At 44.8% G+C, this 20580-nt stretch overlaps 1 long non-coding RNA gene across 1 annotated transcript; it reads right to left on the bottom strand.

Annotated features, from left to right (window-relative positions):
- Positions 1-15466: 15466 nt before the first annotated feature.
- LOC309518603 lies at positions 15467-19840 on the bottom strand. Its single transcript, XR_014213546.1, has 3 exons — positions 19792-19840; positions 19588-19697; positions 15467-15497 (listed from the first exon to the last, which is right to left on the bottom strand). It is a non-coding gene; the product is annotated as an uncharacterized lncRNA (long non-coding RNA).
- Between the last annotated feature and the right edge of the window lie 740 nt (positions 19841-20580).

Genomic DNA, 20580 nt, shown 5'->3' with positions numbered 1-20580 from the left:
ATGAGGTAGGGTGAGGCAGTTGCCTTGGGCAGTGGAAGCCCAAGAGGCAGTGTCTCCATCAGTGCCCTGCCCACCCCGCTACCAGCAGTGGTGCCAGCTTCCGCTGAGATTTTGCAATCTTTGTGGGTGCCACAACCCAACCCAGCTAAAGGAGGTGGTGGCAATGGGGAGGTGCGGCCGTGGCATGGCATGGTGGCCTGTTTCAGTTTTGTCTTAGGGCAGAGAAATGAAACAAACCGCCCCTAACCTGAAGCCTAACACATATCCTTCAAATTATAGTATACTATAGACTACAGTGGTACCGCAGGTTACATACGCTTCAGGTTACAGACTCCGCTAACCCAGAAATAGTACCTCAGGTTAAGAACTTTGCTTCAGGATGAGAACAGAAATTGTGCTCCGATGGCGTGGCAGCAGCGGGAGGCCCCATTAGCTAAAGTGGTGCTTCAGGTTAAGAACAATTTCAGGTTAAGAACGGACCTCCGGAACAAATTAAGTACTTAACCCGAGGTACCACTGTATTGGGGAGCAGTCTGCCCACCTCTGCTCCCTTCTCCCAATTAACCTCCATCTCCAGCATCAGCACCATGATACTAGCAGGAGCTTCCCAGCTTGACATCATCAGGGTGCCACCTCTAGATCTCAGCTTTCAGCTCATACATTTTGTGGTCAAAGATGCTTCTGACTTGGCAACCCTAGCTGCATCTGAAATCATAGACTACAGTGGTTCCCAACATTTTTGGCGTAGTGACTCACAATTCCGAATTCACTTGGTATGGTGACCAGTTGATATATTAGCACAGGAATGCTAGACCTTGGGTCTTCAGCAACCATTGTCTTTCTGCATTTTAACTGCAGGTTAACCAATTCTACAAGCATTTCTTGGGATATCCAAGCCAAAATTAACTTACCACCCATGAGCATCTTGTTGGGTCCATCATTGAATCTTTTGCCTGCCCCCAAAGAGAGGTTCTTTAACATCAAAATGCAAGACCTGATCCTTTCAGTGTTTGCTTACAAGTGTCAACACAGTATTGCAATATTTTGCAGTATTGCAAAAACAAAGTTATAAAGGTTTTGATCACATGCCAGCTAAAGATTAATTATCTGGGGTTTACTTATAAAGCCCACAACCCACAGGCTTTGTGACCCACTTATGGAGCACAACCCACTGCTTGGGAAATCCTGGTCTATGATGTCAGCTGTAGGCAGTGCTATTTTTCTGGAAAAAGAGGTGCTGAAACTCACTATGAATGCCTCCCTTGTTCTCTTATAATGGCAATGGTGCCCACCTGAGTTCTGGTGAGTTCCGGCTGGAAAAAGCCCTGGGTGTAGGGCGGGTGAATATGACTCTGCCAAAACAGTCTCCTGTGTCAAATGGAGGGGGCTGAATTAGACCCATGGGCCAGAGGTTCCCCACTGGTGGCTTAACCCGAGGTTGACACTTCAAAACTGAGTTGTAATAGTCAACTGCCTGAGTGAGCAAGGAGCTGGGAATCAGGGAGAAGGCCTGGAATACCTTATTGCTGGGACAGCATCCTGACCAAAACAGGAAGTCCTTTGCAACTCTTCCTGTCCAGGATTGCCCAATGGCCAGCCTGGCTGGGCGGGGCCTGTTCTGAGCCTGTGAACTCTTCACCGCCCAGATGTTTGGCCAGCTGTAAGGGGAGAGAGAGAGAGAGAGAGAGAGAGAGAGAGAGAGAGAGAGAAGTTGGCTGTAGGGCAAGCAAGAGCACTCTCTCTGGAATTTGCCCCAGGTGTTGGTGTTTAATGGCAAAATGGGGTGAATCAGCAAGTCTGTTTTATATTGGTACTTTTGGCTATATGCTGCGCTAATGAATATTTACACAAAATCCTCCTGCCCAGCAAACATATGATTGATGATAGTATCCATATGGACTTCTGCTTAGAGTTATGGGAGGAATGTAAACCAAGAAAAACAAATAGCCTCGGTCGTAATTAATACCGTAGGACTGCTGCATGTCTCCCACCCCACCCCCGATCCCCTCCTTCGCCTTAGCCCAACTGCTGAGTGCTTTCTTGGAAAGGGACAAAAAGTGATTGCTCTGTCAGTACAAACCTAAATCCAGAGCAAAGAATGAAAACCTGCCCTTCTCTGCTTTGGTGATGGGCAGGTAGCAATTAGGTCCAGCAATAAGTACAGTGGTGCCTCGCAAGACGAAATTAATCCGTTCCGCGAGTCTCTTCATCTAGCGTTTTTTTCGTCTTGCGAAGCAACCCTATTAGCGGCTTAGCGGATTAGCGCTATTAGCGGTTTAGCGGCTATTAAAGGCTTAGCGGATTAGTGGCTAAAAGGCTATTAGCGGCTTAGCGGCTTAGAAAAGGGGGGGAGCGAAAAAAAATCGGAACACTTGCAAGACGTTTTCGTCTTGCAAAGCAAGCCCATAGGGAAAATCGTCTTGCAAAGCAGCTCAAAAACGGAAAACCCTTTCGTCTAGCGGGTTTTCCGTCTTGCGAGGCATTCGTCTTGCGGGGCACCACTGTACTTCAGTAATGAGTGCTTTTGATCCCTACACACACACAAACTTTTTTGTTGTTGTAAGGTAGGTCAGTAGAGCTGGTTCCAGGTTATTTTATTCTTTTATTTGTTTAGGGTTAACATAGGAGCATAAAAAGAGCCCTGCTGGACCATCCTGTTGTCGCAGTGGCCAACCAGTTGCTTGTTTGAAGCCCCACAGTAAGACCTGAGGGCGCAGCACCCTTGTGATTACCAGCAGCTGGCATTCAGAGACATATTGCTTCTGACAGTGTAGATAACACACAGCCACCATAGCTGCAGAGGCGGTTGCACTAGCAAATGGGTTTTAATGTGGCACAGCAGACGAATCCAATGCAACAGCTGCGCTAGTGGCAACTCAGGCAACAGACTGCACAATCTACTGCACAACAGAGTTACCGCCAACCTGTGTATGCATTCTCCAGTGTAACAACGCTCTCCTGGTGCCAAACATTTTCACTCACAGAGCAAGTCTACCACTAAGTGACTTTAACTGAGCACTATGCTGGATACAACCCAATGACTGAAAGAGTTGAGTATCATATTATAAGGACTGGCTGAATCTTTATATCCCTCCCTGATCACTGATGTCTTGTGGGAGTTGCTGTTGGTGGCCTACCACGGTGTAAATGCAGGGTTCGTATCCTCTAGGGCAGGGGTAGGGCAGGGGAAGGCCCAATAGCCTTCTAAATCTGGCCCGCGGATGGTCCGGGAATCAGTGTGTTTTCACATGAGTAGTATGTGTCCTTTTATTTAAAATGCATCCCTGGCTTATTTGTGGGGCATAGGAATTCGTTCATTCCCCCCCCCCAAAAAATATAGTCTGGCCCACCACATGGTCTGAGGGACGGTGGACTGGCTGAAAAAGGTTGCTGACCCCTGCTTTAGGAGCTGTACATTCAGTACTGTGGGTCCAGTTTTACTGAACTCCTTCCTAGTTGAGATCAGCCAGGTCTGCTCCCTGTTGAATGTCTGGCACTTGGTGAAGGCTTTCTTATTTCTGTGTTTCCAATGGTATGGCTAATTTCAACCAATTTTATCTGTATGGTGTCTCTTTGTAACCTCAGTGTACACGGCTTAGAAACTACGGTGTTACATGTTAAATTAGGGATAGGCAAATCTATCTGTTTTGGTTTCTCATTTATCTAATCTTAAATTCCATTTTCCACATTGCCACATCAGTTTCCAATTTTTAAAAAAACACCAGCATTTTAGTGCAAAATTCTGCCTAGCAGATACATTTTTGCAAAGCATTTTTTACTAATATATGCATTTATGTACATTTTACGTATGCGTGTCAACACACACACACACACACACTTTTGTACACATTACTTGGCTGCAGAACTGCATTGCAAAATTCAGAGATGTGTGAATTTTGAAGGATCCCTGCATTTCAGCTTGCATATGGTTTTGCAAAGTGTGAATTAGGTATATCCGCCTTTAAATGGAAACGAATTTCTCTCTCATCCCTAGTGGTACATACATTGTGAAACAATGAATGAATGAATGAATGAATGAATGAATGAATGAATAGGAGTAGCATAAGTAGAACAATAGTGAGATGCAACACAAAGTTCTTACGAATAGTTGACTCTCGGTCTCTCTGTTCTTAATGGTTTGGGATTCATCCTGTGGCAGTGTGTGTGTGGGGGGGGAATGGAATCTGCTCCCAGTGGCACGTGTGTGTTCTTTGCCCGAGGAAAGTTGTATCCAGCTTCATTAACATGTACAAGGAGCTGCCAGCCTTTCATCCTGGTCTCAGGCATCATGAATGAATTTAATCTCATCTCTCACATGTTTCTCTGCAATACAGCCTGAAGCCCTTCTGGAGCCCTCCATTGTCTGCTGCAGGATGTTGATTAACCTCAATGATTCTGTTTCTCTTAACCTTGCCACCACAATAGGCTCTCTGTCTCTTCACATTGCCTCTTCCGGAAGCTGAGTACTGCTCTCGACAAATCCCTGCCAACCGTTTCTGCAGTGCAGGAAACAAACCTCGTGATGGCAGCAGTGAGCTGAGAAGAGGTCCCAGGACACTCAAGTGAGATCTCTCTCTCTCTCGATCTCTCTCTCATTTTTGTGGTTTAATTGTGGTGAGAAATCTCACAGTACGGTGGCGAATCTTCTGTGCTCATCTGCCCATCTGTCCCCCAACAAAAACAATCTAAAAGTTAACAAATAATTTTGCCAGTCAAAATGGTCTACTTTCAGTTGCACAACTCTTGGTTCTGCAAGACTTGGGACTGTTTGGAACACAACCATGAAAAGTGCACTGGGAGTGCATGGACTCCTGCTTTAAAAATAAAAACGCATTGTGTGTCCACATCTAATCTTGCCCCTTTCTAAAAGTTATTTATTGGTGTGAGTTTTTCTTGTTGTAAATGTACCAAAGAATAGAATAAAACAAAATTGGAATTAAGGGGTTTTCTTAGGACAGCGGAGGGTGTTCATGCTGTGCGGTGGTACTTTAGTTCTCGAACACAATCCATTCCAGAAGTCCATTCGATTCCCAAAACTGTTTGAAAACCAAGGTGTGGCTTCCAATTGGCTGCAGGAGCTTCCTGCACTCAATTGGAAGCCACGTCGGATGTTTGGCTTCCAAAAAAATTTCGAAAACTGGAACACTTACTTCCAGGTTTTCGGCGTCTGGGAACCAATTTGTTTGCCAACTAAGCCGTTCGAGAATGAATGTTCGACTGTATTCTGTTGGTGTAGTGTGAGTGGAAATGCTTTGCTAGGGGGCAAGGAATAGGGTCAGTTGGAGGGCGTACTGGGAATTGTTCCTATTTTCATCTGACGAATGTTGGAGAGTATGCATTCAGTTCTGGGGTGTGCCAGAGGCATAACTTAAAGCAACAACTTCCAGCCATCAGTGGGTGGCTTGCACCACACACATCTAAACAATCCGGTACTTTGCAGTGTGTTAAGTGTCCCTCATTCACATTCCCACCACTGCTGCAGGTGGCTTTAAAGAAACCACTCCCTCTCAACCCACAGCAGATGTAATTACTACATGTGTCACTTTTCCAGTGCATAGAACGTAAAGCAGGAAGAGGAAAGAAAAACTTCGTTTAAGCACAAGAAACCTCCCTATTAAACACAAGTGGTCTGCCAACCATAATAAGCTCGCGGGCGCCACCCCAAGAGCAGCACTTGAGAAAATATACTGGCGAGGTGTGCTGTGCCAATTAAATCTCCCTGGCAGGCTAGGCAAACTTCCTAAAAATAACCCCTGTTAATTCATCAGGAGAGATTATCTTGTTAAAATTTGCTCACACCTTGTTCTAACACATTTGCACCCGCGAAATCCAAAGTAGTGATGTTGCAGGGGAAACCAAGGACACTTCCTTATGTCATAGGAAAATCTTTGGTGACTGGTTTCAGGCTGAATAATAATAGCAATATACAATAATTAAACGCTATTGATCCTTCCTCTCTGTGGTCTCCTCTACTATCAAAATGAGGTAGGCCTCTCTCTATCCTCAAGGTGTTTCCTTTTTTCTGTAAAACTATCTATTACCACTAGCAGTGACAGCAATGATATGGGGTAGGTTTTTTTGTGGGGGCATGTTTCACTTGCAAATTATGTTACTTTGCTTGGGGGGGGTATCAGTTTTCCCCAGACAATTATCTGATGCCCTAGAGCAGACTTCCTCAAACTCGGCCCTCCAGATGTTTTGAGACCACAATTCCTATCATCCCTGACCACTGGTCCTCCTTGCTAGGGGTCATGGGAGTTGTAGGCCAAAAACATCTGGAGGGCCGAGTTGGAGGAAGCCTGCCCTAGAGAGTGATCTCATTTAGCACATTTGTTTGACTTCTATTTAGCTAACAAAGCTAAAAACTTTGAAACTGCCAAGCTTGTGTAATATTGTATTTGCAGTTGGCATCAATTCATTGTTACGAATGAATTTATGAAATGGAAGGTTTTTTCCATGGGAAAATAGGGCATTGGAAAGTTTCCCAGAAAATTTTCCGCCCCACATCACTGAGTGATAGTACACAGCACACCCAAACACACACACACACACGAGAGAGAGAGAGAGAGAGAGAGAGAGAGAGAGAGAGAGAGAGATATGTAGTACCTTGAAAATGAAACCATGGACCAAAGCCCAGCTATCTATAAAATACCACATGAATCTGTGCTTTGACTATAATAGACTTACTCTTCTGGAATTCTGCTACCAACAGATATAGCAGTTCTTTCCCCCTACAACATTAACACAACAACAGTGATAACTGAGAATGGGGGAAAAACCCACAAATGCATTCCAACATATAGTCACAGAAGTAAAGTATGTATAGAAAGCAATGGTAGCCTCAGATATTAGGGATCCTTGGGTAAGATGTCCTTCCTAATCACCCTGGCCCATTTGCCGGCCTTCTTTGGGCATCCTGTTTGTGTGGAGAGATGGTGGGAGAGAGGACCTGTCAATTTCGGTTCTTCAAATATTAAGTTCGGTTCTCCACATTTCCACATCAGTTCACTATTCTTTTAAAAGCCGTCATGAATATTCACCAGCATTTTTGTGTGGATTTCTCCCATTTGCATGATTGTATGCAATTTTGTCCAATAAGCATATTTTTATGAGGTAAATTACTCTAAAAGAATGCATCTGTTTCTTTTAAAACTCATATATACATTTTTTTAAAGCACAGTTTACCTCATCATATGCCTTTTTGAACACATTATTCGGCTGGAGAACTGTGCTGCAAAATTCGGAGAAGCGTGAATGTCAAAAGGATGGCTGTGTTTCCCTTCTCATATTATTTCAGAAAAGTGCATATTAGGTAGGTTCACCTTTAAATGTGAACTGAATTGAATTTATCTACCCATTCCTCCCTGCATGGAAAACCAGTGAAGGAATTTGGGGGGCAAATTCAAGCATGCTAAGCTCTGCCCTGTCACCGCTTCCATCACCTTCCATGAGTGGAAGGCAGTGGCGTAGCGTGGGTTGTCAGCACCCGGGGCAAGGCAAGTAATTTGCGCCCCCTAACCCATGGATTTGCGCCCCCTAACCCTAACCCCCAGATGTTGCACCCGGTGTGGCCCCCCCTGCACCCCCACGCTACGCCACTGGTGGAAGGGCAAAGCTCTGGTGCAGGGAGCTTCCTGTACCCGGAAGCCATGATAGGCAGAGTGTAATTCTCAGCTTTCCCACTCACCCCCCTCCAAGCTTGTTCTTTGCTTCAGTTTGTTTTTAAACTGAACGTTAAATTTTCCATCGTCCTAATTAGCTGCTGGTGTAAAGATGGGGGCAATGAAGGATTTTTAAAGATGCTGATGATGTTTATTATTATTTGCTTAGTGGGCCTATTTACAGGTGGATTAATTTGCCTGGTGGTTTCTAAAAGAGAAGCTGTAACCAGATTATACAAGTTTCATATCATGATATATATTGCTTCTGGCATTTGGGAATTTGGGAAGGGCGTGTTCCCTAGCTGTACAGTTGAGCCATTTTGACATGGCCTCTTATAGGGACAAAGCAATTAACTTTCTTTTCACTTTTCTTTCTGTTACTGATAGTTGGAAGTTAGGTCCAGATAAGCCTCAGAAGATACCCAACTCCAATAAAGTTCTTGTTGATAATTGGTCCCAGAAGCAGCATTATTATCCTTACACAATAAGGATGTGAGCTACCAAGCCCAATTCAAAGTTTTGCTGTTAGAATACAGAGCCCTAAACCAAAGACTGAGAACTTCAGGGTGAGGCCGGATTTAGGTTTGATGAGGCCCTAAGCTACTGAAGGTAATGGGGCCCTTTATATGTCCAACTGTCTTTTGTCGACAACAAATTGTCGCTGTTTTCTGTGCTGAATATATGCTATGTGGTAATTATGGACCTAATAGGTCCATACACAACACAAAACACTGTTACTGTATGTAGGTTTTATTTTATTTGTTTTTTATCTTATATTTTGGATATGTACATCCAGTTTTTTTGCCTTAAATTTTTTTGGGGGGCCCCAAGAGAATGGGACCCTAAGCTATAGCTTCTTTAGCTTATATGTAAATCCAGTGTAATAGTTAGCATTCTGGACTCTGAATCCAGCGATCCGAGCTCAAATCTCGGTGGAACCTGCGGATCTCCGCTTTTAGGGACGCAGGTGGTGCTGTGGGTTAAACTACAGAGCCTAGGGCTTGCCGATCAGAAGGTTGGTGGTTCGAATCCCCGCAACGGGGTGAGCTCCCATTGCTCGGTCCCTGCTCCTGCCAACCTAGCAGTTCGAAAGCATGTCAAAATGCAAGTAGATAAATAGGTATTGCTTTGGCGGGAAGGTAAACGGCGTTTCCATGCACTGTTCTGGTTCGCCAAAAGCGGCTTAGTCATGCTGGCCACATGACCCGGAAGCTGTACACCGGCTCCCTCGGCCAATAAAGCGAGATGAGCACCGCAACCCCAGAGTCGGTCACGACTGGACCTAATGGTCAGGGGTCCCTTTACCTTTACCTTTTAAATCCAGCACTGCTCAGGCCTGACAGGCAAATGTGGCCCTCTAAGACTCACTGTCTGGCCCTTGGAAACTCTCTCTAAGCCACACCTGCTTGCCAGCCACACCTGCTCTTTCCCCAGGCCAAACTCTTCACCATCCCTGCTTTGCACCCTCCTTGAGTGTTTTTGCCTGACTGGAATGTGCCCTTGAACTCCGATAATACTTCTTGCTTGCCTAGTTTCTACGCTAGTCTATTGTACAAGGCAAAATTCATAGTCAGGGCTCTGCTTCTTTTGCCACTAGCTCCACCCACCACTGGCATGTCGGCCTGTGTGGCATGATGCCAGAGGTCTGGGGCTGAACAGGGCTCTTAAGCCAAAAACAGATTTCCCACTTCTGGCCTAAATCAGTGTTTCTCAAGCTATCTGATGTGGTGGACAGGCAAGTCCAACCACCCCAATCTGCCAGGGGCCAGGACCATACTTGTGCCATATTACTGTTGTATTCATATACGCAGGCACATAAGCACATCTGTTCAGAAAAATGTTTCTCCCTCACCCCAGCTCAGTGTGTCCAAGACATGAGTATTCTTGCCACCACTGAGTTCAAAGTCTCTGCAGCAGTTACAGAAACTCTGGGCCTCTCCACCCCTCCTGGCTGTCACTTCCCTTCCTGCAGCTGGAATTCCAGTGTGATTTTTCAATTATCCTGTTGTTTCTTTCTTTCCTAGAAACTCGCTGTAGACTGGCAGAGGATGGCTCGTGGGCTGGCATCACTTTGCGGGCCACCATTTTGAGTAACACTGCCCTAAATGACGTTGGACTCAAGTAACTGGTGTTATGTGCATTTTGATAAGCGGGACAGGTCTTGCTCGTTGTCCCACCTGCAACAGAGGCAACAAAGGTGGTGAGACCAGAAAGGGGATTCTCGGTGGTGGCACCTTCCAAGCATAGCTGTCAACTTTTCCCTTTTTTTAAGGGAAATCCTATTCGGAATAAGGGAATTTCCCTTAAAAAATGGGAAACGTTGACAGCTATGCTTCCAAGTGAAATTCTGTCACGATCTTCAGTAGAAATATTTCAGAGGAGGTGAAATATCTTTTTACAGTGGTACCTCAGGTTACAGACGCTTCAGGTTACAGACTCCGCTAACCCTGAAATATTACCTCGGGTTAAGAACTTTGCTTCAGGATGAGAACAGAAATCGGGCTCCGGCGGCGTGGCGGTAGCGGGAGGCCCCATTAGCTAAAGTGGTGCTTCAGGTTAAGAACAGTTTCAGTTTAAGAACGGACCTCCAGAACGAATTAAGTACTTAACTCGAGGTACCACTGTATTTGGCTAAGGTGTTGGTCCATCAGATGAATTACTTTTGGGGTGTTATTTTACAGATGCTATTGCTGTTGATTTTTTTGTAGCTCGATTAGGATTCCGTGTTTTCAAAGGATGCTTTATACTTGCTTTATGCTCTTTATACTTATCTCTGCTCTTAACCACCCCGTGCTCCAGAGCAGCAAGATATAAATGTCCTGTTTAAATAAAATTAAACAAGTTAAGTAGAATTTGGGAAGGCTGCCAAGTGGCCTTCACTACTTAAACCACAGACCTTAAAACCAAAGCAGTAAATCGGGAAAGCCCCCCTGAAACCCAAAGAAACAAATGCTTTTTTGTGCTCCAAAATGCACCTTTTTCTTCAGAAGAGGAACATGGAGTTTGTACAAAGAATACTGTATGTGTTTCCACTCCACTGGTACAATGCGAAAAGAGGATTCTGCTGTTTTTTTTTCTCCTGCAAACAAATTTGCTGATGTGAAGAAGCCAGAGTTATTGTTTTACAAACTATGATTGAGCCTACGCTTTGAAAATATGCACAAAAATTGCTCCTTGTTGCTTAGGGACAAAAGTCCTGTCTTCCTTTGTTCCTTCAGCAAGAAAGCACACAAAGATTTTTATTTTTTTATTTTTTTGGCCTGTGACTGGTTCTTCCTGGAGGTAGAACTTTTCCCTGTTTCAAAAATAAATAAAGAGAAAATGCTTTCAGTGAAAACCTCCCAAACGCTGCAACTTCACTGGAATAACCCTCATAAGATGCCACTTTGTTTTACGTCTGTAACAAGATACAGTGATAGCATAAGTGAACTTGACCTCACCCTAATCTTTGGGCTCAGACAGTGACCTCTGTTTGAAAAATCTCCCTTTCAAGTGCCAGATCGAGACCAAGACCAATCAGATAAAGGAGCGTATCCTGGAGGCTTACATCTCAGCTGTCCACATATTTAACCCTGGTGACAGAAAATCAGATCCCTTCTTTGTCCGGTGGGGTTAGCGGGATCACGGTTATGACATGGATTTCTTAAGAGGCTTTTGGAGAAGGAGGCCACCAAAATAATTTCCTGGATTTTGTGCCATTTCACACAACGTGCACCGATGCTCACACATCCACCCTCAAGTCCTCAGTGGGGTTGACTGGCACACAAGTATGTTCCTTGCTTACTGAAGGCAACATGAATGGGCCACCCTGATCTGAACATCACAGCAGGATTCCCAAGAGTCCCAAGATTCCTCTGTTTGGAGATACAGCCATACCTCGGGTTACAGACGCTTCAGGTTCTGCGTTTTCGGGTTACGGATGCACCGAAACCCGGAAGTACTGGAACAGGTTACTTCCAGGTCTCAGAGCTCGCGCATGCGCACAAATGCTAAATCGCACTTTGCACATGCGCAGAAGCATCAAATTGCAACCCGTGTGTGCGCAGACACTGGCTGTGGGTTGCGAATGCTGTGGGTTGCGAACGTGCCTCCTGCACAGATCACGTTCGCAACCCGAGCGTCCGCTGTATTCTCTAGTTAATGGTCTGCTTGGTCCATGTTCAGATTAAAAGCAAAGAACCACAAGAGGATGCATCGAAGTTGCCTGTCTGCAGTTAGCAGCAGAGACTGAGCAGCAACGTGGCTGTCAAGCTTCAGGGAATCAGCTTCCTCCCCCCGTGGCAGTAGATAAGCATAAGAAAGGAAAAGGAGTCTTCTTGCCAGTTAGAAACTTTAATAATCACAGCGAGAGAACAAAGAACACATCTCCTAGAAATGGTGGTGCTCCCAATTAAGGATCACACCCCTTTCCGCCCCGATTAATCTACGTCACTCCTATGTCTTGTAATCTGAGTTTGTACGCTCTGTGCTTTCTGTGTAATCAAACAACCATTGATTAATTATTCTATACTATTCTATACTGCTCACTGGGACAGACCCTGAAGCTGAGGCTCCAATACTTTGGCCACCTCATGAGAAGAGAAGACTCCCTGGAAAAGACCCTGATATTGGGGAAGATGGGGGGCACAAGGAGAAGGGGACGACAGAGGACGAGATGGTTGGACATTGTTCTCGAAGCTACTAACATGAGTTTGACCCAACTGTGGGAGGCAGTGGAAGACAGGAGTGCCTGGTGTGCTCTGGTCCAGGGAGTCACGAAGAGTCGGACACGACTAAACGACTCAACAACAACAACAAAATGACTAAACAACATTCTATACTATTCTATTCAAGAAGGTCAGAGACACATTGGAGAGTAAGTAAATGCAAAATTTAGCATGAGACCAAGGTAAAGGGACCCCTGACTGTTAGGTCCAGTTGCGGACGACTCTGGGGCTGCAGCGCTCATCTCACTTTACTGGCCGAGGGAGCCAGCGCACAGCTTCCAGGTCATGTGGCTAGCATGACTAAGCCGCTTCTGGCGAACCAAAGCAGCGCACGGAAATGCCGTTTACCTTCCTGCCAGAGCGGTAACTATTTATCTACTTGCACTTTGATGTGCTTTTGAATTGCTAGGTTGGCAGGAGCAGGGACTGAGCAATGGGAGCTCACCCCGTCACGGGGATTCGAACCGCTGACCTTGTTTGACTGTGTAATCAAACAACCATTGATTAATTTTTCTATACAGCCAAGATAAGGTTAGAGACACATTGGAGATTAAGTAAATGCAAAATTAAGCATGAGACTAAAGCACAGGCTAAAGAAACAGTCCTCCTTTTTTTAAGAAACTTTTTTTTAAAGGCACACACAGAAAACATCTGTGTCTTATAAGTGGTCTAATTCAGCAATATTTCACAAGTCCCACCTGTGTTATATTTCCCTGGTCTCTGCCCATCCGTTCCCTGTCACCAGCAGCAAAGTGAATAAAAAGTATAGCAGTTGGTGTCAAAGTATATGGGGGGGAAAGAGCCGCGGTTTTATTGCCATAACAATTTTCTTCAAGACGTTTTAAATGTCCATCGCAGAGTCCATATGTTATGTTCCTCTAAGGAGGTGCACTGTATGCCTCTATGTATTGCCAAGATAAATGTGAGGGGTTTTATAGAGTGGCAGAGAAAAGGGGCTTTGTAAAACCTTGTAATTTGAGTGCCTAATAAGCTACTCCATTGCCCCAGGACATCAATAGCTTGCAGACAATTGAGGTGGAAATTGCATTGACAAGTAAGAGGCAGAAGTATTAAAAACCCCCACACACTTTGGGGAATTGAGGATGGTATTCTTCCACAAGTACTGGGCATGGTGAAAGTCAAGGCATGGTACACAACATGTAGGCAATATTTGGATTGAGGGTGCAGACATCAGTGATTATAGCTGCACACCAGCGTTACAGAAGAGACCTTTTTTTTAAATGAGCATAAGGCATAACATAGAGGTTGGGGATCTTTCTTCAGCCTGTGGGCCACATTCGCTTCTGGGCAGTCTCCCAAGGGCCACATGTCAGCAGTGAGCAGGACCAGAGGCAAAAGTAGGTGGAGCAAGAAATGCAAATTTTACCTCTGCAAATGATACCTTTGTACAAGGTGAAAGGTAAAGTTTGGCTTTCTGCATACACTTCCTTGGCCAGTATACCTGAAGGAGCGTCTCCACCCCCATCGTTCAGCCTGGGCACTGAGGTACACCTCCGAGGGCCTTCTGGTGGTTCCCAGAAGTGAGGTTACAGGGAACCAGGCACAGGGCCTTCTCAGCAGTGGCGCCTGCCCTGTGGAATGCCCTCCCATCAAGGAAAAGTCAGATAGTAGTTTGACTTTTAGAAGACATCTGAAGGCAGCCCTGTACAGTGGCACCTCAGGTTACATACGCTTCAGGTTACATACGCTTCAGGTTACAGACTCTGTTAACCCAGAAATAGTGCCTCAGGTTAAGAACTTCGTACTCCAGCGGTGCGGCAGCAGCAGGAGGCCCCATTAACTAAAGTGGTGCTTCAGGTTAAGAACAGTTTCGGTTAAGAACGGACCTCCAGAACGATTTAAGTACTTAACCTGAGGTACCACTGTATAGGGAAGTTTTTAATGTTTGATATTTTGTATCGTGCTTTTAATATTCTGTTGGGAGCTGCCCAGAGTGGCTGGGGAAACCCAGCCAGATGGGAAAGGTATAAGTAATAAATTATTATTATTATTATTATTATTATTATTATTATTATTATTATTACTTTCCATTCGAGCAAGCAAGGGGCATTATTTGTCATGGTTGGACTCAGAAGAATGGTGGGAGGAACCAGCTGTGAAACCCCTAAGGGAAGAAGGCTCAGAGTCCAGGGACTGGTAGTGAGATGGCAGTGAGTCGTCAGAGGGAGAAGACTGGGAGGAGGATGGGTCAGAAGCTGAAGAGGTCACAGGGCTTAGTGAGCTGGGAGAGACTGTGATGGAGAGAAATCCAGAATCAGACGCAGAGGCAGAATCCAAGAAGCAGACATGAGTCAGGCTTAAGATGAAGCCAAGGTGTCTCCCCCTCCAGCGGTGACAAGCTCCTCTCACCCCTGGTCTCCGAGAACCAGAAGAGGTATGAAAAGGGAGAAGCAAAGACAGGCAAGGTGATGGAGTCTCAGAATGCTTGGGAAGGACCTGGGGATAGGTGAAGGAGGTTTCGGCAACTGTGGGAAGGGGGGAAATTCTGTCCACATAAAGGCAAGATCTACTAAAATAGGTTGGTGTGCTTACTAGTCCTGGCCTCCTGAGCAAACCTTGTTTCAACTTCACTGATGATGTGTGGTTTATTACTGACCTGCTCCTGACGCCTGCTCCTGACATTATCAGAGACCAAGGACACATTTCAGCCAGGAAGAAACACTTGGAGCGCAAAGCAAGACCAGTGAAGGGTGTGGCCTGTGGAAAGGAGGTGTGGCCTGGGAAAAATTCTGTGGGTAAGATAATGGAATCTGGAGGGCAGCATTCTACCCCCACTTACCAGGGTGGTGAAAGTTGAGCTAATTTAGATCTTGCTCATTGCTTTCAATCATGAACCTTCTTTCTCCCTATTAACATAATCTGCCAAGTATTATGGAGCATGGAATAACTTTTCCAGACATAAAACTACCATGGTTCATTGTTGCATGGTGATCTGTGGCTGTATTCATCTTTCGCCTTCAGCAGAAAGTCAAGCTGGAGTTCTCACGCATGACTCATGCTTACTTAAGGTATGCCCTCCATATGTCTCAGAAGAAACATTTGCTTGGGGAACGGCACTACCTGGTGCTTAAAAGGGAGCCCTTCTTCTTCCTGCCATTAGCACTGTGAGCTATTTATGCCACAAAGCAAAAAAAAAAAAAAAAAAAGGCAGAAAAGTTTAAGCTTTGCAGCTTTGAAGTTGAAACCTCAAGCAGATGTCAGCTTGCTGACCCAACACCCCACCTAATGCTTCATTTTGGCTTCCTGCTTATCCTGTCGCCTGTTTTTCTCATTAAGGAGCCTCTCTGGTGAACCGCAGAATCCAAACGCAGACAATCTGCAACATGAGGGTCATCATCCTTTAACAAATTGATCCTTGATGCTCTCTGGCTCATTCTTAGAGCAGAGAAACGTGGGAAAGACGCCATTTCGGAAGGTTAGGAATATGTGAGGCTCATACAATCCGACATTTCCTTACCTGAAATCGTGACACGTGTTGCTCCCGGGTGGGTCATGTGACCCGTGCCACACTCTTACCCCAAAAAATGTGGGGTGAGAGGAGCGCAGGGTGAAAGAGTGGGGCAAGAGCATGGCGCTGGCACTCTGGGTTCATCATAGTGTCGTATCAGAGTGCTGGACCTTCGACACTCTGCCACGACTCTCCTCATGACTGCCAGAGTGGGAGTCTTTTGGTCCACTGCTCTGGTGCAAGGACTTGCATCAGAGCATTGGACCAAAAAAAGGGGACACCTGGAAATCAAAAAGAAGCTGGGATTGGGTTCTGTGATTCCAGGATATCCCACTTAAAACGGGGCAGTTGATGGGCATGTGTTTGTTCCTCAGAAGCAGTGTTTCCCAAACTTGGGTCTACAACTGTTTTTGGACTACAGTTTCCATAATCTCCGACCACTGGTCTTGTTAGGTATGATGGGAGTTGTAGTCCAAAAACAGCTGGAGACCTAAGATGCTGAGAAGCATCTATATCTAGCTAGCTCATTGGTTTTATATAAGACCATAAGACCATGCTGGACCATGCAAAGACTCATCTCATCCAGCTTTCTGTTCTCACAGCAACCAACTAGATGCCTCTTCTGGGAAGCCCACAAGGTGGACATGAGTTCCACAGCACTTTCCCCACCTGTGATTCTCAGCAACTGGTATTTTATTCATCCAAGAACTTGCCGCAGTTGGAAACTTCAGCCATTTCAGGGGCTGGTGATGAAACACAGAGGCAGTTTGCTGGAACATCAGACTCTGTCATCACTTCTGTTTTACTGGCTAGTGATTCTGGGCTTGATTAAAGGTGTTGCTGGTACTTACCTTGAAAGTCTTCTGTGGTTTGGGATGGAGATGTGTATCACCAAAAGCGCAACACGAGGACACAGATTTGTAAAAAATCTGAATATGCTAATTTATTGGTAGTGATACCTAGGGATGGAAGAATCTGATGGTTTTAGTTCATTCCATTTCTCCTCCTTCCAATTTTCAGTTCAGTTCTCCATATTTCCTCAGCAATTTTCATTTTTTGGGGAAAAAATCCTCGTGAACTCTTCAGCATTTTTGTGCAAATTTCTCCTAATAAGTACAATTTTGTGTGCAGTTTTGAATAACTCAAATATTTTTGGGAGCATTTTCTCACAATATAGTGCATTTTTGTATGTTATTTTCACAGATGTATCCATATTTAAGTACCTAATATATGTGCTTTTGTCAATGCTGGTTGGTTGAAGAATTGTAATTGCAAAATTCCAATAACTATGAATTTCAAAGGATGGCTGTGTTTCATTTCTCACATTGTGCTCTCCATGTTGTCAAGTAATCCCAAGTAAGAGCACAGAAAAATACAGCCTTCACATCTCCTCTCTGGAATAATAATATTAATAAAGCCCCTGTTGATTAAGAATCTCACTTTCAGCGATGCATTCAGAGATCAACCGCGTCCACTGTTAAAATACAGCCATCAAAGTCTGAGAATTCACATATTGCTTATTTTGGAGGGCTTTGGTGTAATTGCAGAAATTTTCAGGAAACCCTACTCCGCTTTGCTATTTTTAAACTTCAGGAATGCAATAAAAGCTGCTCGCCACTTAATGGAAATAAATGATTATTGATTTTCTCACAGTTACTACGAGCCAAGTAAAACAAGCCTTAAATCAGGACTGGGAAAGCGGGACAGTATGGCAACAAAGATCCAAAGATACATAACAGTCTGGATAATGGTTTAACAACAAAGAACTAGCATATGATTGACTAGTACATTAGACCCACAGCTAGATCAAAATAAATAATGGAAGGGTTCACTGCGGCAAACAATATAGACTGCTATTATACCGCTGTATGGATACCACAAAGCAACCGCAAAAATTGTTTGCTGTCATTCTCTTTTCCCATAATGGCAACATTATTGGATCCATCAAGGGCAGGGTTCTCCCCCCCTCCCCCCCCCAAATTAGATTGCCATGCTGGAATACAGGATTACAAAAAAACCTGGTTGGTATCCAACTGAGTCCCCATCTGCACTATACATTTGAAGCGGTATCATACTGCTTCAAATAGTCATGGCTTCCCCCCAAGAATCCTGGGAACTGTAGTTTGTCAAGAGTTATTAGGAGACATCCGCTACACCATTCCCCTCACAGAACTACAACACCCAGAGCTCCCTGGGAAGGAAGATTGACTGTTTAACCACACTGGGAATTGTATCTCTGTGAGCCAAATAGGGGTCTCCTAATGACTCTCAGCATCCTTAACAAACAACATCTCCCAGAATTCTTTGGGGGAAGCCATGTGACTGCTTGCGAGGGACGCAGGCGGCACTGTGGGTTAAACCACAGAGCCTAGGACTTGCTGATCAGAAGGTTGGCGGTTCGAATCCCTGCGACGGGGTGAGCTCCCGTTGCTCGGTCCCTGCTCCTGCCAACCTAGCAGTTCAAAAGCATGTCAAAGTGCAAGTAGATAAATAGGTACCACTCCGGTGGGAAGGTAAACAGCGTTTCCGTGCACTGCTCTTGTTCGCCAGAAGCAGCTTAGTCATGCTGGCCACATGACCCGGAAGCTGTACGCTGGCTCCCTCGGCCAATAAAGCGAGATGAGCGCTGCGACCCCTAGAGTCAGTCACGACTGGACCTAATGGTCAGGGGTCCTTTACCTTTATGTGACTGCTTATAAAGTGATATGATTCTGCTTTAAATGTATGGTGTAGCTGTATGGTGTAGCTGAGGCCTAAACCACACACCAGTTTGAGTCCATTGAATTCAATGGATCTAGAATTTTTTTCCCCTTTTCTCATGGTGATCAGTATTGTTTTGTGTGTGTACACACACACACACACACACACACACACAAATAATGAGTGGTATCCAATGTTCTTCATACTCAGAATAGACTCATGGGAATCACTGGGTGTAAGCAACTTACTGATCTCAGTGAGTCTTCTCTATAATATTGAATATCATCCCTTATCTGTATATTATTATTATTATTATTACTATTATTATTTACACAAAACATATTGATAACCAGGCAAAAAAGGAAATTAAAGGGCAAGGAAGGAGAGTAAGTTTTTTAAAAAAACATTTTCAAAAAGACTGTTTAATACAGTTTAGAACAGGAAGAACAAAAATAAATGGCTTGAATTCTGTACATGCTTTCTGAGGAGTAAGCCCTGTGGACTATACAAGAACTTGGTATTCAGAAGCAGACTACCTCTGAATATGGAGGTTTCACATAGTCACCATAACTAATAGCTGTCAATCGTTCTATCCTCCTCCATAGCTCTAGCCCTCAGCTCCAGCTTGCTGCTTTTAACAGAGTGCCACTATTTTCCTCCTGCCTACGCCATCCCCATCTGCTCAACCCTGCTTCATCTCCGCTAACTATCTCTGTTGAAGGAGGGGCTCATACCCACCTGCTGGCCAACACAGAGTACTTGCTTTGTTAATCTCCCATTACCTTCCTTTTGTTCTTCCTAATGGCTCTTTTCCCAGGCGATTTCCTGAACATGGAAACATGAGCCCAACAATTAAGTGTCTGACTTACAGTCTACCACTTACTTCAATTCTAACACTTACTAAATTCAGGAATTTAGGGAAACCTGGCACCTACAATTCATAACAATCCATTTCCTTGTCATGCAGAAGACCCCAGATTCTGACATCTCAAGGTAAGGCTGGGAAAATCTGAAACCCAGGGGAGTGCCTGTCACTCCATGTGGAAAATACCGTGGTAGATGGATGAACAGTCTGTCTCAGCGCAAGGCAACTTCTTTTGTTTTGAGTATCTCTCTCCAGAATGGTTCAACATGAGCATGACAGCTTGGATTTATTTATTTCTTTAAAGTGAGAGAACACAGGTAAAAACATCCCAAAACACTGGTTTTTTTAAAAAAAGAAAAGGAACAATAGTGTCTCAAACAATACACTTACAAGTTGTATTTCTGTTTCTTCCTTGGAACTGAACCTCTCCTGCCATTCTAATAAGAAGCAGAATGATAACAAATTACACACACACACACACACACACACACACACACCACTTGCCAGATGAAAAGGATCCAAGCTCAAGTCACACTCCCATTTTTTTTTTTTAAAAAGTCATAAAAGCGCCGCATTGTTTGAAGTCGGAGACCCAGCAAGGAACGAGCTGCTTTCATATGCGATCGTTAGCCTCCTTCCTTTTCCCTTTCCAGTTGCCCTTCGGGGCGCTCCCCTTATAAAAGTGACAGGACGGGTTAGATCGGCAGCAACTTCTGATTAGCACATGGCAGGCTCTGCTTCTCATTAAGAGGGATCACTTTGCCGTGAGCCCTCGTCGTCCCAGGTAGTTCCAGCCATTTGTTTCATGAGGCTCATCTGGCAGAGAGATCCCGGTGTCTAGCTTTCCTTTCTGTTTTATGATTGCAAGGTTTTTACACACACACACACACACACACACACACACACACACACACGTTGGTCCTTCTGGACCTTGGTGAAATAAGGATCCTTCAAAGCAATACTGGCCCACCCTTCAGACTGGGGTGTTGAATTTTAGGCCCCATTTAAAGCACTATCACACCACTTTAGGCAGCCTCCCTCCAAATAATCCTAGGAACTGTGGGGTTTTTAAAAGGTTCTAAGTAGTGATGTATGGAAGTGAGAGCTGGACCATAAAGAAGGCTGGCTGCCGAAGAATTGATGCTTTTGAATTCTGGTGCTGGAAGAGACTCTTGAGAG

Source organism: Podarcis vaucheri, assembly GCF_965113315.1.
Source record: "Podarcis vaucheri genome assembly, chromosome: 14".
In the NCBI taxonomy this organism is placed as follows: domain Eukaryota; kingdom Metazoa; phylum Chordata; class Lepidosauria; order Squamata; family Lacertidae; genus Podarcis; species Podarcis vaucheri.
Note: the sequence above shows the minus strand (reverse complement) of the source record. Positions and strands in the feature narration are given on the sequence as shown.